At 45.7% G+C, this 7,925-nt stretch overlaps 1 long non-coding RNA gene across 1 annotated transcript in view; it reads left to right on the top strand.

Annotated features, from left to right (window-relative positions):
* The window catches only part of LOC102380764, a 76,761-nt gene that overhangs the window by 20,037 nt on the left and 48,799 nt on the right, over positions 1-7,925 (top strand). Inside the window, exons 2-4 of the long non-coding RNA XR_324862.3 lie at positions 6,248-6,335; positions 6,911-6,988; positions 7,555-7,629. This is a non-coding gene — a long non-coding RNA (uncharacterized LOC102380764). The remainder of the gene's footprint in view (positions 1-6,247; positions 6,336-6,910; positions 6,989-7,554; positions 7,630-7,925) is intronic.

The following is a 7,925-nucleotide window of genomic DNA, read 5'->3' as shown; positions in this document are numbered from 1 at the left end:
TTCCCTACAAGTGCAGACCACTGTTGTATAGACCTTCTTGAGGACAGTCCCTAGTTTCCACTGTGTATGCCTCTTTTTTCCTTTTTCAAGAGGACCTTGATGTCCCTATTGAGCCAGGAGGGCTTGCCAGCCCTTCTGCTACCTTTCCTCTTCATGGGAACGGTTTTCTTTTGTGCTTCGAGGATTGCGTCCTTGAGGAACAACTACTCTTTGTGCACCCCATTCACCTTCTGTCCCTGGTTCCGCATCACCTTCCATACTAATGCTCTGAGCCTGTCAAAGTCAGCATTTTTGAACTCCAGGGCTTCAGTCCTGCTAGTTGATTTGTCAGCCTTGTGGTGGACAGTGAACCTGATAATTTCATGGTTGCTGTTGGCCAGGCTACCCTCAATGTTCAAGCCACACACCAGATTATCTCCTTTGGCCAAGAACAAGTCTAGGAGAGTGGTACCTCTGGTTGGCCCTTGTACTTCCTGGGTCAGAAAGAGCTCCTCGATTTACAGTTAAGAAGTTACGTGACTGATCCAACCTAGCCAGTGTTTCTCCCAATCTATCTGGGTAATTGAAGTTGTCAATGACAACCAAGTCCCTTGCATGCATGGCCTTTGTCAGTTCTCAAGAGAGCTCCAGCTCCTCCTCTTGGTTCGGTGGCCTGTAGTAAATGTCTACAATTTGGTCTCTCTCACCCCACCCCCCTCCCCTTTTTCACCCAGAACCCGGAGGGTTTCAAGCTGCTTATCTTTGGAGCCAATGTCAGCCTCCAGAGCTGACAGGTTAGAGTTTTTTCAAGTTACTTGGAGAGGCATGGTGAATTCAAGGTTGGCTCTCCCTGAAGGACTGGGGACATGGAGTAGATGTACCTGTAGTCTCTACCCCAATTACCCTGTAGTCAGGTGGTCGTGGCACTCAATGAGTGGTTTCAAGTCTGTGCAGGCCATGGAGACGATTGAATGTGGATCTCTCACATCCTAGGTGTGGTATCTTAACCCTGAGAAGGATTTTCCTTTGCTTCTTATTTTTCTTTGCTTTTCCGTCATATGCCCCAAAAGAGAAGTTTTCACTTTCAAGAAGTGTGGTTTTTTTTTCCTATTTTTTTCCCCCATTAAATTCTAATTTTGATTTGATCAAATTCAATTGGTTTGACTGTCATGCTGAAAAAAACCTCAGTTGTTCCCAGAGCCCCACTTCTGAGGTTCATCCATTGGAGATAGAGCCCTTTTATTTTACCATACTCTGTAGTGCTAAGGAAAGATTTTCCATCCTAAAACCCATATAATAAAGCACAATTATTGAGAAATACTTAAAGGAATTAGAGAATAAGTAACACTTAATAAAGATCTTATCATATGTACATACTTGTTCCTGCCTCTTGCCTCTGGAAGGGGGGTATATGTGCATGCAGTCATGTATTCAAGAGCTGTATCTGAATTTAAGATATATCCAGAGACATACTTTGAATATTCTAGGCTCAGTTCCTAATAATTTATGCCTGAAAGTTATAGTGTTGTTAACATAGCTATTCTGTTCACAGCTTCATGGCTGTATATTTCATGGGCTTGTATCAGATCAAGCTGACAGGTTAGAGTTTTTTCAAGTTACCTAGAGAGGCTACTGAAATGCTTGATGTTGATTCTTTCTTTCTCTCTCTCTCTCTCACTCTAAGATCAGACGTAAAAATATTACATTAGAGGGAATGCTAGAAAGAAGAGATAAGTATGAACAGCTAATTAGAGTGCACTCCTTTCTGTTAAAAACAAAGAGGTTTCAATGATTCATGTTGCACAGAAGCATTCTGACACATGCTATTAACAGAAGAGCCACAGATGGGAAACCAAGAGTGCCTTTAGGTATGGCAAAAGTATCAACAGAAACCCAAGCTAAAGCCAAAAGCTAAAATCAAAAGGTAATCTTTCTTTAAAAATGTATGCTTACAGCTTATATGTTCCCAATAGGGCTATGTGAAATTTTGCTTGGTGTTTCGTTTTGAACCTGTTTCAAGCTCAAAACAGCGAAATCAAAACAAAACAAAAGCCTTCGAAATAGCTTCAAAATGAAAAATGGGCACTCAAAATGTTTTGAAACGTTTCAAAGTCAGGCTTACTTGGCTTCAGTGCCAGTCCCAGCTAGCAGCAGCAGCCTCCTGTCATCTGGCAGGCAGATTGGGGGCCCACCCGCACCCACGGGAGGGCTAAGGGGCTGTGCCAGACTCCTCCCAGGGGTGCGGGCCCCTGATCTGCCCGCTGCATGACAGGAGGCTGGTGCTGCCAGCTGGCGCCAGTGGCAGCACTGATCTTCCCAGCACGAGATCAGGGCCACCCCGCAGCCCTCCCAGAAGTGTGGGGGGCCCCCCGATCGGCCTGCCAGATCACAGGAGGCTGTTCCTGCCACCTGGGATGATGCTGGGCACAGCCTGCACCCAGAGCCGGGAAGATCAGTGCTGCCGCTGGCCCCAGCCAGCAGCACCAGGCTCCTGTCATCTGGCAGGCAGATCGGGGGGGCCTGCCCACACCCTCAGGAGGGCTGCAGGGGTTGTGTTGGACTGCTCCTGGGAGTGCAGGCCCCTACTCTGCCTGCTGGATGGCACGAGGCTGGTTCTGCCACCTGGGGCCAGCGGCGGGGCCTGGGGCATATCAGCTTGTGTGGGGACCTGTCCCCACTCTGGGATTGGAGTGGGGACGGTTCCCTGCACAAGCTGATTTGCCCTGGGCCATGCATCCTCCTCGGGTTGGCTCTGGTGCTGGTCCTGGGGTCAGCTCTGTAATCCTGAGGTCGGCTCTGGTGCAATCCTGGGGCAGAGGCGGGTCCCCGCACAAGCTGATTTGCCCCGGGCCCTGCCGCTGGCCCCAGGCAGCAGAACTAGCCTCCTGTCATTCGGCAGGCAGATTGGGGGCCCACACCCCCGGGAGCAGTCTGGCACAACCCCGCAGCCTTCCTGGGGGTGCGGGCGAGCCCCCAATCTGCCTGCCAGATGACAGGAGGTTGGTGCTGTTGTCTAGGGCGAGTGGAAACACCAATCTTCCTAGCGTTGAGCATGGGCTGTGCCCAGCGCTGGTCCCAGCTGGCACTAGCAGCCTCCTGTCATCCGGCAGGCAAATTGGGGGGCCTGCACCCCCAGGAGGAGTTCAGCACAGCCTCACAGCCCTCCTGGGGGTACGAGCAAGTCTCTGATCTGCCTGCTGGATGATGGGAGGCTGGTGCTGCTGGCTGGGACTGGCGCCGGGCACAGCCCGTGCCGGGAAGATCGGTGCTGGCTTTGGCCCCAGCCGGCAGCACCAGCCTCTTGTCATCCGGCAGGCAGATCGGGGGCTCACCTGCACCCCTGGGAGGGCTGCAAGGCTGTGCTGGACTCCTCCCAGGGGTGTGGGTTCCTGATCTGCCTGCTGGATGATAGGAGTCTGCTGCTGCCATCTGGGGCCAGCAGCAACACCAATCTTCCTGCCACTGGGTGCAGAATAGCCTATGGGAAAACGTCAAAACAGTTTCAACAAAACAAAATGGAACAGCGCTTTTGACATGAAACAAGACTCGAAACGAAAAACTGTTCTGTCGAAATGGAAGTCAAAGTGGAACGGTGCTGTTTGGCACAGCTCTAGTTCCCAATACTTTTAGAACACATGCACACAAGGTGGTGTTGCATATACAAACGTGGTAGCTAAGTGCATTTGTGGAAAAAAATGCCACTGTCTCCATACCTGTCCTTGAATAGATACAAATACTTCTGTTCACAAGTGTTCCTGTAATATGTAGTGCTTGGAACCGTTCTCACAGAATACAGTATTGCAGTCCCAACCCAAACTGCCGAAATGGGAACTGAGCACTTGGAAACATCTGGCCCCAGTTGTGACTGCTGACCTAGTTTGAACATCTACCAGCAGTTCCCCATCTGTGGTATGGGTACCACCAGTGGTATGCGTTAACAGATTTATTATAATTACTTTTATATGACAAATTTGCTGGTAGTACTTAAGGTTGTATCATTTTAAATTGGTGGTGCGTGCTCTGTAGAAGTTTGGAAGCCGCTAGCCCATTTCTTGCTGTCAGTCTATCACGGTATGCTAACAAACAGTTTTCAGGCACATATTCCCTATATTTTATCAGAGCATGAACTTCTGATGTTACTGTGTTTTTAATATGCAGCTTGTCTTGGGTGCTGACAAATGTGCAGCTCTCTGCTGTAGCTTATGGAGCTTCACGGGAAATGTCAGGAGTTGCAGCAATTCCCTGCCCCCCAACAGACACTTGCTGTTGGGTCTGGGGGATTGAGCTCCACTTTGGAGCAGCTGTATGTCTGCAGCCTCTCTCCCCTGGCCCTGCCCCAAGCTCTGGTGCTGTTTTCAGGATGGGAGGGGAGAGGAGGGAGCTTGGTCCAGGGTTTTTCCCAGGCTGCACTGGAAGGTGGGGTGGGTGGATTGGACCCCCTTGAGGTAATGAGGGTTCAGATTGTTGTGCTCCTGCACTCTACAGCTGTGAACTTCTGTCGGGGCATGGCTGTAGAGTGCTTCAGGGGGGCAATCACATGCCAAAATGTCACTTCTGTCAGCACCTTTAATGTAACAACCATCCACCACCTTCCTTTAAAAAGCAAAATCCTTAAAATGGTGCCCTGGTGTCAATAAATACCTGCTTGATTTCAGTGCAGATGTGCCAGTAAATAAATGCTCATTAGATCTACCTGTTTGTTATCTCTGTGAATATAGATAATTGAAAAGAAAGTGTCATAAGAGAAAGAAAATGTAATAAGAGCTGTGCAGTTTTACAGTGAGGTTTTAACAGTTTGGGTTCATTTCCTTTCTCTCGCAAAACAACTTTATTGGCAACGTTTTGTAATTTTACTTACCTAATAATTACCATACGTGAGAAAGGAAAGGAGCCAAGAAAGCTGCAGTATGATTTATTTCATAATCTCTGAAAACATTGCAGATGGGGGAGGAAAAAAAAGACATACTTTTTTTGAGTCTGCTTGACTCTTTCTTTGTTGCTAGCCAGGTACAGTCATTTTAGGAAACCTCTGAGTCTCCTCATTCATACCGTGCCCCCCACCCCTGAACTATGTTGAACTGGTGACTCATACTGCTGTCTTACTGAGAAAGGGTTTCTCTATTGTCTCAGAAAATGTTGGCAGCCATAAAGATGTTTTATGGTAGTTTCTACTTGAAAAAGTATTCAGAGCTTGAGAGATTCCCTTAAGCAACAGTGGAGCACCTCCAGCTTCCAAATTATCAAAAGACAGTCTTTAAACAAGAATGTTGTTGCTGCTGCTACTAGAAGAAGGAGGCTCCTTTGTGAAATGCCAATACTGCAGATATACCAGCTCAAATTGTGATAAGGACATTGAGATTTAGTCCTGAAAACCCCAAGGAAAGCCTAGGCGCCTCGGTAAGTGCAATAGGAAACTGAGTAGGTAGTTATCTGAGTAGGTCAATCTTCCACAGCAGCTCTCAAGGTGTTTGGGAGCACTGTACAATACCAGAGGTACTATGATGTAAAAAGCAAGGTTGTGGCAATTGTTAATCATTAAAATTGCATTGTAGGAATGGGAGTGTTAACTCTGGTACCCTAGGAAATGACATTGTTCACTCATCCAAAATTGCCTTGTCTTTTCAGTTGCACAAGGCATTTATTTGTGATCTGTGATGTGGTGGGGCTCATACAATAATACTAATAATATTCTTGCTGTTTGCTCTTTAAGGTCTAGTCCCCTTCACACCCAAGTGATTGTGTTTCAGTAATGGGTCAAGTGCTGCTTGCTTGATGGTGGGGATCTTTGGAAGATGAGTGTTACACTGCAGTTGGCCATAATTATGATCCAGATTCAGCAAGGCATACATGCCTAACTCTAAACTCACAATTAATCTCATTAGGCACATGGCTAATCCTATGCATTTCAGAATTAGGCATGTGCATAAGTATGTTGCTGAATAAGGGCCTGCATGCAGTGAGCCCTTATCCTTTCTTTCTCATTTAACGTAAAAAATGTTGCTAGCTCCACACAGCTACCATAAGAAAAATGTGTTTGCTTTCAGTCAGAAATAATGTTATCATCTGCCCTCAGCTATGGTGTTCCCTTTACCTTGAAGCTTAATCAACAACATAGCATGCCTCCTCAACCAAGTATTCCACACAAGGAATGGCATTTTCTTGTTTTGCAAAATAAGCTCTGTGGGTGGAATTAGCTGTGTTGAATGCACATGTCAATAACTTGGATGGTGGTGAGAAACTTTGATAACTGATGAAGAAATTTCTGCAGGTGTCCAGACCTTCACTTTGTGTTACCAACACCAAATCCAGAAGAGACATCAGGAAGTGTCATCTGACAGCATCAGCAGATGTGAACTGTTGGTATTTCCTTTCAGATACCGTTTTATACAGGAGACTGGCCTTGGGCAAGGGGGGATATTAGAAAGAGGCAGTTGACACGTAGGCAGAGATTAAAACTGGTTGGACCACGAGACTTGGGCAAAGATCTAGAATGAAGAGGAGACAGGCTAGAGGGGCAGGTTAGAAGCAGTCAAACTTGGAGGGCACAGGGGGAGAAAGAGAGAGCGAGCATGAAATGGGACTTTTCTTTTTAAGTCTCATCAGTCCTTTGCTGCCAGCAAATACAAATGTTCCTTGCCAGTAGCATATGTATGTGTATACCCCCCTGCAACTTTGGTGAAAGAACATCATTATTAAGGCTGAACAATCAAACCATCTAAAGTTAGGAAATGCCAGAATATTAATGTTTTCCTGTACCCTTCTGAACCTTATGATTCAGTCTAGAATTAAATGATGGCATGCCGTTTCCTTTTTCAAGAGAAATCTGCCTCATTCAGTGCACAAGTTGGGCCTACTTTGGGGATTAATATGGGTTCTTTAGTGAAAAAGGTTTGTCTGTAAAGCATTTGTCCTGTTGCTTGTTTTGCTTCAGAATTTGGATGGGGTTTTCTGAAGAAGGCAGGGAACTGCAGAAAGGAAAATGATGGACTTATGGTGAAGCCAACTGAAGGTAACCCCGAAGATGCAAATTCAATCCTTACTTCTGCCATAGAGTTTGTGCAATGCTGGGTAAATCTCTCAAAGCAAACCTTTTCATGGATAGTCACTACTTGTGTGTCACTCTCTTTGAGTGCTTGGCTTGAGAACTTCCATCTACAGTAGCATTCATAGCTACAATTGAAATTACCAAGATATGTGCCTCTATCAATAGCTACATAAACCCAAGCACTCTGAAAAATCAGGTATCTCAAACTGGTCATCCAAAATTGGAGGGAAAAGTAGCATGTGATCATGTAATTAAAGGTTGCCTGTCTGTTTCATAATGCACATACAGCAGCAAGCTGATGTAAAATTGTACAGACAGCTTTAATTTTGGTACTTTCTGTCTTTGGTGTGCTGGACTTTACAGCTTTTAGATAATCACTATTATGCAGTCTTTTGTGTATAATTAAACATTTATTGTGAAGACATTTTGACAAAATTAGCATAAAAACATCTACAGAAGCAGGGGAAGACTTCTGCTCAGGGAGGTGCTTGAAAGAACTCATCGTTGATTTTCTTCCCCTTTCTCTTTAGTGCCTCTGGAGACAACTGAATATCTGTCAGGATCTGGTGAATAGAAGTGAGGAAAGGATTTTTTTAAGACCATGGGTAGGTTACTGAGGAGTTCTTTATTTTAACATTATCAGGATATAAAACAAGCCCTTGCATTAAGCAGGTGGGTACTCTAGATTGAAAGTGGCAGGGAATTCTAACTGTAATGTAAGCTTTGAAGTTTGATTGTTTTTAAGGAATAACATGGGAATACCTGCTTCTCCTGATAGCCTGAATTAGCGTTTTCATATTTAAGCAGGAGAAAGCTATCTACCAGCTCAACCCCAAAAGGAATAGATGGGAGAACTGTACCTTAAACTCTCCAATTCAGTAACTGGAGGAAGGTAATGCTC

The sequence above is a fragment of the Alligator sinensis genome, unplaced genomic scaffold (assembly GCF_000455745.1).
Source record: "Alligator sinensis unplaced genomic scaffold, ASM45574v1 scaffold643_2, whole genome shotgun sequence".
NCBI lineage: Eukaryota > Metazoa > Chordata > Crocodylia > Alligatoridae > Alligator > Alligator sinensis.
Note: the sequence above shows the minus strand (reverse complement) of the source record. Positions and strands in the feature narration are given on the sequence as shown.